Here is a 13,788-nt window from a genome sequence, read left to right as displayed (position 1 = left end):
TCCTCCAAGGACCACGTTTCATAAATTTTCAAACTGGATACTCTTGGAACACAACACCATAATCTGAAGCCCACGTTTCATCCAATTTTCATACTGGACCCATCAACAACAACGAAGCTCAAAATCAATCATCACTGCAATACAACCATTGCATTAACTAATCATTGAATACTCAATCATCAATCTTTGTATCACTCACAACTAAATCACTGAAGCCCTGTCATCAAAACACAGTCACCAGAACTCAAAGCAGAACCCAGAACTTTGCAACAACCACTAGAACCAACTGAAAATTCAAATATCATATTTCATAATGTATACGCTATTTTGACGAACTTAACTAGCATGTATAAGTGTTTTTACCAAAGCGAACACATGTACATATCTGCAAATACTAACTTAAAAACTTCAAAACTATTATTGAATTTAGTCATACACAGTTCATAAAATTTGCAGAATAAAACATGCGTCAATATTCAGATCTAGTCTATCCATGATCAAACCAAATAATGATAATACATTCCAAGCCTTAAGATCTCGATCCATCATCCATCATCATCCACATAGGTGCATCCTTAGTTCAGATCAAGCAAAACATCACAAACCTATAACATGCATACTGGATCTCACACTTCGTCAGATATTCAATACTTGCACACTTGGCCTAATGATCTTCTCCTCCTTTTATAGTTTTACGCCTTTCTCAATACCATGGACCAAAACCACTTAGGAACAATACCTTGGACCAAATACCTAGGGTCAATACCTCGGACCAGATACCTTGGACCAATACCATGGATCAAAATATCATGGACCAAATACCCTGGATCAAAACTTAGTTTTCCAAGATATACGTGCTTTTCCTTCTGTGAAATTGCATGTGTACATTATACGCTCCTTTTGGTATGTTGACTCGCGTGTATATGCTACTTTGTCACGCTGAACCTCCATATACATCTCTTTATTCATTCTTTGTAGTTTGATCATTAATTCTTTGCTATTGACCTGCAGCACTATGATCTGTCATCTAAGTGAGTTTCCATCAAGGACAACACCTGTATCATAATGCCAACACCCACATTTTTCAAGTATGCCATACTCTTTACTCCCAGATTGAGATAGCAAGAGTGTTTACATAGTACTCCAAATCTATTAATAACAAGAATTTATGCAATCATGATTTTAAAACAACGTACATAGCAGTTGTAATGAAACAATTATAAGGCTACAAATCATGTATAAGGTATGATAATAGATGTATTTCCAAAACTATGGAAAGTCTTCCAATACCTTCCACAATAAACATCTCTTGTTCTTCTTATCTAATCTATAGTATCTTTGGTGATGAATGACTTATGAGTTGAATAGTGCATAAGTAATTCTGAGCCTCTTTTTCAACTCCTCTTCAACACATTATAGATATATAGAAATTATAATATCCACATAAAGTATCTTGTTGCAAAACTAAAATCCCACATTTAATATCTCTGAAACAATGCTCACAACTATTTTTGTGCATAGCGAGGAAAGTGATTTAGCACTCAATAATCTTACACATATCTTCCATTATTTGGAAAATCCAAACCAATTTCTAGACATTCTCTAACCTCCCGGATACATGGAAAAACAAGTATATTTTTTCCTTTGTTAACTCATTATATAAGTTATAGGTATGTAAGAGCTAACAATTACTCCACACAAATACGAAACCAAAAGTATTTAGAATCTATATAAAAAACAAAAAGAAACACACTAAACATTATTGATCCACTTGCATTAGTATACTAAGAAAAAATGACTTATTCATGGACTGCTATCCATTTCTTCATAAATAATACTACCATTCTTGAAAATTCCTAAAGCATTCATCCATATGGCATGTTCAATCTGATAATTTTTTTACTTGACCAAGTACTGAATATAATCTTTTCCCCTAGTTGTCTTCACCACCTTATTATCTAGGATTGATAGAATTTATATTATTTGTGCTTTATGTAGCTTTTTCTTTAAATTTATAAGAGTATAATATTTCAAGAATACAAGCCTAAAATATTAAAAATAGGATATATTCCATTGTTATTTGCAAGCACTATCTCATAATAATTTGAAAAAAAAAAATTGAGACCTTACAAGGTCTAATTTTCTTCAATTTTAACTCATTTTCTCTCTCTAAGGAAATATTTTCATCTTTAAATATGTAAGAACCAAATATTCAACCTGAAATACTACCTCTTTCTCAATTAAATATACTTTTTTCTTGTATTTTACTATGTTTACTTTGAGGTATCGTTTGACTTTTTTATGAAGCTCATGCATCATTATTACAAACTCTTCTTCATAAACACTTAATGTAAATTTACTTCCTAGGTGTATTAACTCATAAATAAACTTTGAATTCATGTTATACATAGAATAAAATGGAATGGAACTTATTCTCCATTTAGGTTAATCATTTTAGAAAAGCATTGTTTGAGCAAGTATTTAGTCTCACTATTTGGGATGTTCACACACTAAACTTCTTAATATATTTCTGAAAATTTTGTTAGCTAACACAATCCATTTATATGAAGACGGTAAGATGAAAAGAAACTAAAACATGTTGTTAGTACTTATAAACGAGGCCTCATAAAAGACCAAAAATCTTTTGTAATAAACAATACTTCTAGAAAGTGCATGAAATCTTACTACATTAAAAAATAAGTTGGCTATGTTAGTTGCATCACTTGCTTTAGTACATCATATAAAATCGACTACTTTGTAAAATCTATCAACTACAACAAATATGGAATTTGTGGATTGCGACATTGTATTTTCCACATTATTGAAAGACAAAAATCGATGTTTCGAATCTGAAGGGCCATCCATCATTAGGAAAAAAAAGCGTGGGGGATTGAACACATTGGATCATATATATATACGAATGAGATGTTATATATGATAAGTTAGAGACAAAGGTGAAGGAGAGAGATCAAATCATGAAAAGTAGGGTGAGTTACCTACAAACAAAAAACTTAAAAACCAAAAAGATTAAAATTATTAATAAATATTCATTAAATTTAATGTATAGTAAACCAAACTATCTATTAGAAAATTTCTAGTATTGAATTATTACTATGAACATAAATGTTAATATAATTATTATGAAGACTAATATTAAAACGAGTGGTATATTAGAGTTGAAACTAAATATTAAAAACTACATGTAATATAGTGGTCTATTAATATTAATATTACCAATGAATACAATAAAATATTAATATAAATACTTTATTGAAGTAATATTAATATTTTAATAAACTATTAGTGATAATATTTTATTATATAAGGTATTGCTAGGAATAATACTAAGTAGAGCTAATAATAAGTAGAGCTGAATTTATCCTTGTGTATAGTGTAATATTATTATAAATTATTGTTTTTAAACTATTAAAAACTTTAATGAGTTAATAATAATATTAATATTAATAACTATAATCTTTAAAATTATAATAAATTGTTTTTAAACATGTTAAATGTTTAATAATGATACTAAGATAATATATATTACTAAAGTATTATTATTATGAATACTATTCTTAGGACTATAGCTATGAAATTACGAGAAAAGTGACAGGGGAACATGTAAAGTGACAACTCTAGTGTATTAAAGTAAATGGAGAATGAAAGAGTGATAGAGGGCCAGTGAAATTAAGTGAGAGAGATAAATGCTAATAAAGGAAAGAGGAATAAGAATAAATTGATAAGGGGTAAGAGAATAAAAGGGGTAGATCAAAACTAGGACGAAGTGGGGGTAACCGAGTATAGGAAAGGAGAAGGAACAATAAGGAGACGAAAGAGGATAAAGGGAGGGGAGGGGAGGGAAGGGAGGAGGTGGGGAGGGGGAGGGAAAAGTGGTTAATAATACTCAGGAAAATGTAATGGGAGAATGAAAGAAGAATAAGTCAAAAACTATAGGGGTAGGAGACAAGTGAAATGAATGGATGGACCTGGGGAACCTAGTGGGGAAAGAAAACAGAAGGGGATCATGGTAATAGAGTAGGGAAACTAACATTAGGCTCGTGTGTCTTAAGGTTCTTCATCGAGGGAATCAGCCTTATGCTTACTTCTAAAACGATGTCTCTATTAACATTGTTAGGTTGCTTGATAGTGTCAATAACTTCCCTAAAACATCTTTTGAAGTGACGATTTTATTTAGAAATCACCTTTGTTTCTTAAATGAAAACATGGTGCATATTTTGTGTACAATTTTCTGTAAGGGAAGATGTTTGTATGCAACCATGTTAAATATATACAATGTGTTCTTTAACTCTTGTGAGGAATGATCTTCTAGTTTCTCCAATGTAACAAATTCCACATGAATAGTTTACCATGTACACCCCTGAGTTAATGAGGGTTATATTTCTCATCAAAATATTCAATTTTACTACCAATGGTTTCCATAGAATCTAAAGCAATAATAATTTCCTTTTTCTTAAGGCTTTTAGCTATTTTTTCTATGACCCTCTACATATAAGTTATATAAGTTGGTTTGGAGGGGTTAAGTGTCTAGTGAATGAGTTCCTATTCTTCAATCTATTTTGATAGGTTTCTTCATTTCCTTCTCCATATAACCAATGTTCTTAAATACCTTTATCAAATGAATGTTCTCCTTATTAATGTTTTCATTGACTAATATCCTTAGAGCTCTTACAACTAGAGTTTTATGGACCCCTATTTTCTAAGAGTTGTGGTGATGAGGGTTGGTGTGGAGGAATCTTTCTATGTTTTTTTTCTTTCTAAATACTTGGTGTCCTAGGGTTCTATTACATTTTCTAGTGATTATCGCATTAAGAAAATATATTTTTCTTTTCTTGTTTTCAAGCCCCATGGTAAACTTGATATTATCTAAGATAGAATTGAGGTGTTTAAAGAAATTATCAGTTTCTTCACTTCCATGGGGCCATTCAATCCCTTAGGATTTTTGTCGTGATCATGGATACCATTTAGATTCCAAAATTTAACATTTATATTTCAATGCTATGGAAAATTTGATGTCTCAATCCATCAACAAACACCACAAAAGCTTAAAAATCTAAATTTAGCATCATTACCTTTATTATTCTTTATAATCGAAGTTCAAAATCCGTAGTTATTGAACCTCATGGCCTATTAGTAATAATAAAATCTTGATATAATCCTATGTTCTTATTTCTTCCCCTAAAATTTCAAAATATCTCACATCTTTGAACAAAAAAATTCATATTAACTTGCATTGTTGGCCAAAAATACTGTGTATTCAATTCAGAATGAATTTTATTTTTCCCAAATGTCTTGTCAAATTTTCTCTATGTTTATTCTTCAGTAAGAGATGTAAAATTTAGGAATCCATAACTAATTACACTTTAACAACATTACTTCTATAAGGATGTACTCTATCGATGGGATCCAATCTATTTTCTTATGGGATTCTCACTTGTTGCACAAGCATCATATATGTTTAGATCCTCTTTGTACATGTATTTAAAGACACAAAATCACAATATATTCTCTTGAGACTCTTGAAAATCAATAGTTGTCATACTAAATCCATATACATCTTTCTTAAATTGTCCACTTGTATGCTTGAAAATGAAGTGAAAATTTTCATAAAGTTAATTGGTTTTACATTCCCTTTACATAATTTAGGATGACTGTCGACAAACTATAAGCCATAGTGTTTGGTAATCTGATTTTTAGTTAAATTACTTGTCATTATATTTTCAAACCTGGGGTTTGTGAACTTGCAAAGTACACTTGCACAATATATGCAAGGAATCAACTTTCAATTTCAAAAGGAAATTATACTATATTGAAAGAAATTAGAAGACTGAAATAAACCTATTCATGAAAATTTTATAATATGAGTATGCACACACTTTCTTTTTCAAAAGTCTCGAATTAAGAACTTGGAAAGAAATATTTTAATCTATGAAATTGAAATGACGATTGGCATGAAAGTAAATTTACTCTATTGACATGAAAAAAAAACTATTTTAGTGACATGAAAGTAAATCCATGTTTCAATTGAAATTACTAATGTGTGCATTGTCAAATTAGAATCATTCAAGACTATCTATGAATTAAAAAGAAAACAAATTGAAAAACAATGAGCCTATAATACGAAAGCAAAGGTAACATCTTTCTCTACACACTTGCTGGAGACTAGAGCGAAGATGAACCCTACATGCAGAGCCGCCGCCTCCTCGCCTTCGGCCGCCGTCTGGCCTCTGGAAGGCTCTGTTGATGCAGGCGAAATGCGATCTATTCAAGGACCTCCGCTCCAGTGCATTGCTGATACGCCAGGTCTCCATTACATTCTGAAAGCAACCCTCCATCTCCACTGCGTCGCCTTCGGCCCTGAAGATGCCAGATCTGGATCTTTTACGGCCGCATCTCGTGCCAGCTGCCTCCTATAGAATGCAGAGGCGGCAACTGAGAAAGAGGACGCAGATTTTTCTCTTGTTTCTCCTCAAACCTCTGTAGAACGCATGAAAAGCTGCCTCCTGCAGAATGCAGAGGCGGCGACTGAGAAAGAGGACGCAGATCTTTCTCTTGTTTCTCCAATGGACGAGCCCGCGTACACAGAAGGCAGCCTGCCTAAAGAAGCCAATGTTGTTTCAGAAATTTCATATTCGGATACCCTTCACAGTGCGAACCTGAAAACGAGATCTCTGTCAGAATCTCCGACACGAAAGAACTCCTTTGCATCGGATCTGGGCTGGAATGAAAGCTACCAACGGCAGAAACCTTTTTCTCCCCCTCTGCCTCCAGGGCGTCAAGAGTTAGGAGACCCTACAGCCTCTGGCCCTGTGCTGCTTCAGAATGTTTCTGGAAAAAAGTTCTCTGCCCCCTTTTAGGTTCAGATCACACAGATCTCAGGCAAAACCATTATGCAATGGGTACACCCTTCAGATCTGGTGCAGAACCTCAAAGCAAATCTGGAGCACAGACTTGGGATCCCCACAGCCCTTCAAAGACTTATCTTCCAAGGTAAACAGCTCGACGATCTTCTTCCTCTCTCTTTTTATAGCATAAAAATCAACAGTTCTTTAGTGTTTTCCTTTCGCTTGAGAGGTGGAGCTGCAGGGCAATCCTCTTCTGCTCCTCCATTCTCCTACAAAGATGCAGTCCGCTCTGAGATACCTGCAACCCAGGAACCTCCTAAACCCAAGCCTTTTTTGGTGGACAAATTGGAGGAGGTTCCCTCTGTTGAGATCTCCTACTCTGATCTCGCAGACGACACCCAAAAATTTGCTGAAAGGGCCATCATCTGCAGATTCAATGGGCTATGGCCACGCTCAAAGGATCTTTATGACTGGATCAATGACAACTGGACTGATCGTTGCAAGGTTCATTTCTGTGCAAAGGGATATATTATAGTGTTGTTCTATAACCCCGAGAACTATGAAAAGGCCTTAGAAGAAGGCCCTTGGTTCATGGGTGCAGCAGGCCTCTTCTTAACTCCATGGTTCCCAGACTTTGACCCAGCTTCTGCAGTCTTCACTAAAGCCCCTGTATGGATCAGACTTCCAAATCTCCCAATAAACCTGTGGCGCACAGAAGTATACAGGCAAATAGGCAACGCCTTGGGCTGCTTTTTAATGGGAGATTACAAGAGGGAACGACAAGGTCTCTATACATATGCTAGAGTATGTGTGGAGCTAGATTTAAGCAAGGGATTGCCAGAGCAAATCAACCTCAAGATCAATGACTCGGTTTGGACCCAGTTTCTAGATTACGAAAACACTGCCTTCCGATGCCGCCATTGTCACCTAACAGGGCACTTGCAGAACTCATGCCCATCGCTGACAGAAAGAATGAAAAAGGGCATCTTCGCAAAATCCAAACCCAAGCGTTGGGCCCCCTGTCCACCGCCACCAGCTGGGAGCTCTAGCTCCCCAAGTAAGGAGGATGAGGAAAGTGATTCAGATCCGGACCAGGCGCCTCAGCCGATGGTTCCGCCCACGGAAACTGAGGGGTACACCCATGTCACAGCAATCTCTCAGAAACGCGCCCATGAGACTTCCTCCTCTGAATCTGAAAAGGAGTTCCCGAAGATAGAGAATTCCAGTCTTCAAGTTGTTCTAGCTCATTCTCCCCATGAGGGCTGGACAAAAGTCAACAAAAAGAGAGGGAAAAAACACTGTGTTGAAGTTTCTGCCCCTGTGGGGTAAAAGTCAGTTAGTCAGTCTTTACTCTCAAATTACTTGATGTAGCTGTGAGATTGATTCCTTCCTCCGGGACCGAGGTTGATGGATCCATCATTTCCGGTCTGCCGGTCTCTTGCTTCTCTTGATTGTACTATATTTTACTTAATAGAATTAGTCTTTACCGATAAAAAAAAATAAAAATACGAAAGCAATAATGTTTGACCTGCAAAAGAACACAAATGGAATGAGCATAAAATAATGTAAATAATGCATGTAATTAAAACACTTAGAATGAATTATAAAAGTAACTAATCTATAAAATATATGAAACGTTAAAATGCATCTCATGCTCACTAAGTGGCCATTTGAAAGTTCATGAGAGGTGGAAATTTGGGAAAACTATTGATCAAATTCCAACCATATCAAAGTGAACTACAATGGTATTCATAACATCAATCATAAACATAGTGTCAATCCTAAACAGCGAAAACTCTACAATCAATCATGAGCATAGCTCCCAAAATATTCACACCTTTTTAGCGGTGAAGTCACTCGTATTTATAAAAAAACTAAGATAACTAATTCATAAATGTTAATCCACAAATATCTCATAGATCCAAAAATATCTCATGTGGTTACAACCCTGTGTTGACATTTAGCAATTTGCATCTCTTCATATCCTCTCACAAACTCTCCTAGATTTGATAGGATACACCTATGAAAACTTCCATTATTCTTCTCCATTAATTTTTCTTGATCAATGATCTCAAATATTCAAGAATTTGAAGAGGAAATTCAAATTTAAGACTTAGATGTTGAATATGACTGTGTTGGAATCTTCAAATATGCCTACATATGTCACAAAACTTATGTAACCTTTATATGAGTAAAAATTATTTTTCTACTATTTAACCATAAATTCACTCAAAATACCAAAATATATGTATTTTAAAATCATATGTCTACAACCATATTTGATTATGAAGTTGGTCTTAATGCATAGTTATGGAATTGCATAATATGGAAAATTCTAAAGGAAAGTGAAAGAAACAAGGGTGAAATGAATAGAATTTTGGAGACCCAACACAGCTATCAATATACGACATGGAATCTTTAGGAATCAAATACTACTCAATTTATTCAAATTTTGGACAATGCTTTTGAACTCTTTGTCATTTGTGGAAAATTATTTTTTGCATCATTAAGTTTAACATTAAAATAAGAAAGCAGCTTAACTTCTTGACTCCTATAAATTCAATTGGCATCTCATTCAACTTGGAAAAGTTCACGAAAATTATGTAGACTTAAAAATGTTTGTTCTGTGATCATTTCCTTGATAAACTAAAATTTTTTTTAGCCACCTAATTCCATTGGAATAGTTTCTTATTTCACTTAATTGTTTTCATAATTGGAGGAGAAATCCCTATCCAATTTGTTATAATTTTTTTTATAAGAACTAGTTAGAGCATGAAAACTTATTTAAATGATACTCTTTCAATTACATAATTCTATAATTTCTTTTAACTTTTCTTGATCCACCAAAATAGATAAGCTATATCATCGTAAAAATACACTTCCTGTGATTGATTAATAGTTTTTTTTTCCTCACTAATTATTTGAAACCAATTTAAGATGTGTCAAGTGCTCCTCCTTTGAAAGAATATAGAGTACAATATAATATAAATAAACTATGAAAAAATTACCTATGAAATACTTAATAACTTTATTCATAAGCCTCATGAATGTCCTTAAGGGTTTTTTAATATAAATTGAATAACTATCCACTCATAAAGCCTAACATTGGTATTACATATTGTTTTCCTTTCACCACCTTCTTTGATTCTCATATGATAATATCTACTTTCAAAATATATCTTAGAAAAATATCTTCCAACACTGAAATAATGCATCAAATTATACATACTAGGAAAAGGGAATTCACATGTATTTAGAGTCTTGTTTATGGCTCTCAAATCTATATAGTTTTGCCAACTTCCATCCTCCTTTGGCCTAAAAATTGTTAGAATAGCACAATGGATTAAACACTCTCTTACTATCCATAAGGTCGATAATTCATATACTTGATTCTTGATTTTATCATTTTCCTTTTGAGTCATCCTATAAGGTTTTGTGATTGGGAGATTAGATCTTATAATGAGATATATACGATGGTTAAATATTCTCACTAGAGGTAATTCATTAGGTAATCATCCACAATAATATCAACAAATTCACTAAACAAATCTTGAATTCTTATAATCATGTCAATAAACCTTGTGTTGTGGGAAACTATTCTTGGATATCGAATCAATGAAAAGCTTAATTTTTCATTTATAATACAATGTAATAATACTTAACCACTATCCATTAGCACTTTGAAACTAAGATCCTCAGTTGCAGTTCATGTGCTTTCTTCCATCTTTCTCAAAATTGTAGGTTTCACATCTTCCATATTGGATTCTTTTCTAATCGAATTGTTGAGGCATACCCAAAATAACATGAAAAACATGTATTTTGACATAAAATAATATATTACATGATATTCACACCTCCATATATGAATTTCCTATTGGAATTATTCATTTTAACAAGAATTGCTGCACATTTTGCAACCAAGACACGTTATATGAAGTTGGATGTCTTGTCTTCTTTAGCCTAGTTTATTAACAATCTCAACGGACACAAAGTTGTTATCACTTTTTCTATCAATAATAAATTTGCAGCATTAACCTTTCACCTTGTATGTCATCTTGAACAATGGGTGAAAACGTGAATCTGGGTTACACTTTTGTGAGAAATTCCCTCGAAAAATTCGCAACCTCATTTTTTCAGCCAAACAATTTTTGTTTTTTCGGCTAAATTTCCTAAATTTACTCACTTGAAATATTATAAAAATGTTCATCTGAACTTCTAGCCATTTAAACTAATGGCCATCGTTAAACAAAAAATTCTCCAGAGTTGAAAAAATGGCAAAAAAGGGGTTCGGCCAAACTATATTTTTCGACTAAAAAAATGTTTATATATATGACAGGTTACACCCTGCTACAAAGTTTTATTCTCTTTTGATTTATGATTGTGTTCTATTGAGTCGAGTGATCTTACCATGTGTGTTGTCTGTGATCTGTGGTTTGCTGAGCCAATTTCAAGTTGAGCGTTGTGATTCGGATTTAAACAAGAACACAACAAATTACAGACATAACCATAAATACAAATATGCAGTAGAAATAACAATTCATTTCATTAATATAAAACACTGAAATATGCTTACAAACATAATGGAAACAAGACTAGCTCGGGCAATGGTAGCTTATCTCTAAGAAGAGATGTGGTGGCTACATGCCTCTAAACTACATTACAATGAGGCTCAAAGGACTATTGATTATTGAGAAACAATGGAAAACATTAAACATCAGAAAACCTAACCCCAGGAGATGAAGCGCCAAACTATGGGCCTCGTTTGGGTAAATTGGTACATCAACTTGTCGGGGTCGTAACTTTGGCATACGATCTCTATTTAACGTGCACAATGCCTCACTAGAAAGATATATCCGAGGAATATAACTTTTGAATGATAAACATAGGTATATTACCCATGTTGGACCTGATTTTCCCAAAAAATATTGGTTAGGGCCTCAAAACGGCTCTGGGATTTTAAGACCCGAAAAACTGCCAAAAATAGTAAATTGTGCTACAAATAAGGAAAATAAAAAACTGAAAGAAACAATGGTGGGGGTCGAAATGGAATAGGAGGGTGGACACCAGTATCCACCCGGATCATTCCCCCCCCCCACAAGGAAGCAATGGTCCCCATTGCATTGAGTTCCTCCATGAGATGAGGAAATTTCTTCTAAACCTGGTCTCTGGTGAGCCACTTGCCCTGGTGAAGGCGTTGGCCTGCTTTGACAACTCGATATAGTTGGATCCTTTATTTTCAGGCGTTTTTGATCTACACATCCATGATCCAATCAGCCGTGGCTTGTTCCATGCAATCTGGATTTAACTTTATAGGTTTGAGTTGTTCTGCAATGTCTGATGTGTCTAGCAATGGTGGGAAGTATGGTCGAAGGCAGTCCACATTGGACACTCAATGCAGGCCAAGGAATGTGGGAATGTTGAGATCAAATGCATTGTCTGCCATAGCCTTAGTAATGGTGTAAGGACCATATGAGAGTGGTTTGAGTTTATGATAGGCTCTAGTAAGGCATTCCTTCTATAAATGCAACCAGACTTTGTCGCCCACCTGAAACTTGTGTGGCACCCAATGTTGATCATGTTGCTACTTGTACTTGGAATTTGATTTCTCCAAAATGTCATGGACCTGGTGGTGGATATTTTGAATGTTCTCAATGAATTTGTTTTCCTTATTGGCTTCGACCTGGACATGAGCCAAATCTACATGAGTAGATGCAAATGATATTGCCACATCAATGGGACATACTGGCTAGAATGCCAAGCGCACTTGAAAAGGGTTGTGGCCAGTCGAGTTGTGGAGAGCCCAGTCATAGTTGTGTTGGAAATAGGGTAGGCTCTCAACCCATGCGTGTGGCTTCTTTGAGCTGTACATGCACGAAATGTGTACAATCACCCTATTGACGACCTCTCTCTGGCCATCAGTTTGGGGTTGGAAAGTTGTGGACTTAGTGAGCTTGGTGTCCAACATCGATGATAGACTAGACCAAAATGTAATGAGGAACCTATTATCCCAATTTCAGATGATCCCAAAGTGTACCCACACTCATTCCAAGAAGAGTTTAGTAGTGACATTTGCTGTGATATTCTTGTTGCAGGCCGCCATAATGGCCATCTTCGAGAATCTGTCGATGACCAAAAAAACAAAGTCATTTCCATTCTTAGTAGAAGGAAGTCTTGACCTGTAATCCATGGAGATGGATTCCCAAGGTCTACTAGGGGTATGAAGCAAAGTATAGAGGCCTTGCTTCTTAATGGTTGGTTTGGCAATGAGACAGGTAGTGCAGGATCTAATGTACTTCCCAACATCTTGTCGAAGATTCAACCAATAGAAATACTTCTGTAGTACTGCCACTATTTTCTCGACCTCAAAATGCCCAACAGCCTAACTGTAGTGTGCTTCCCAAATCATCTTGGCACGCTCGCTTGAAGGAACACAAAGGTGTCCCAGGTGGCATAATAGGGAATCCTTGAGGTCAAAATTTGGAACTTATTGACCCTCCAAAAGTGTGTGGTATGTGTGGCCAATCAGAAGTATCGTGCTGACAAGAGTTAAGCAGAGTGGTTAAAGCCATTATCGGTGGTCTCCATAGGAAATTTGCAACATTATTGGTTCTGCCCTTCTTATACTTTATATTCAAATGAAACTGTTGCATGTATGTGGACCACCTCTGATGGTGATCATTCTGCAACTTCCCTTGTGTCTATATGAATTGCAGGAATCTGTGGTCTGTGTGGATGACCCTTTCCTTCCCCAAAATGTAGTTCTTCCATTGTTAGTAAGCCTCCACAGTGGAATACATCTCTTTTTCATAAGTGGGATACTTCCAGACTACGTCTGAAAGTGACTCACAGTGATATGCCACTAGATGCCCCTCTTGAGTAAGGACTGCCCCAATAACATAGTCAGAGGCATCTATCTCGATCTCAA

Source organism: Pinus tabuliformis, chromosome 5_2 (assembly GCF_031772625.1).
Source record: "Pinus tabuliformis cultivar Carrire ecotype Pingquan chromosome 5_2, CPIR1, whole genome shotgun sequence".
NCBI lineage: Eukaryota > Viridiplantae > Streptophyta > Pinopsida > Pinales > Pinaceae > Pinus > Pinus tabuliformis.
This window is presented reverse-complemented; position numbering follows the sequence as displayed.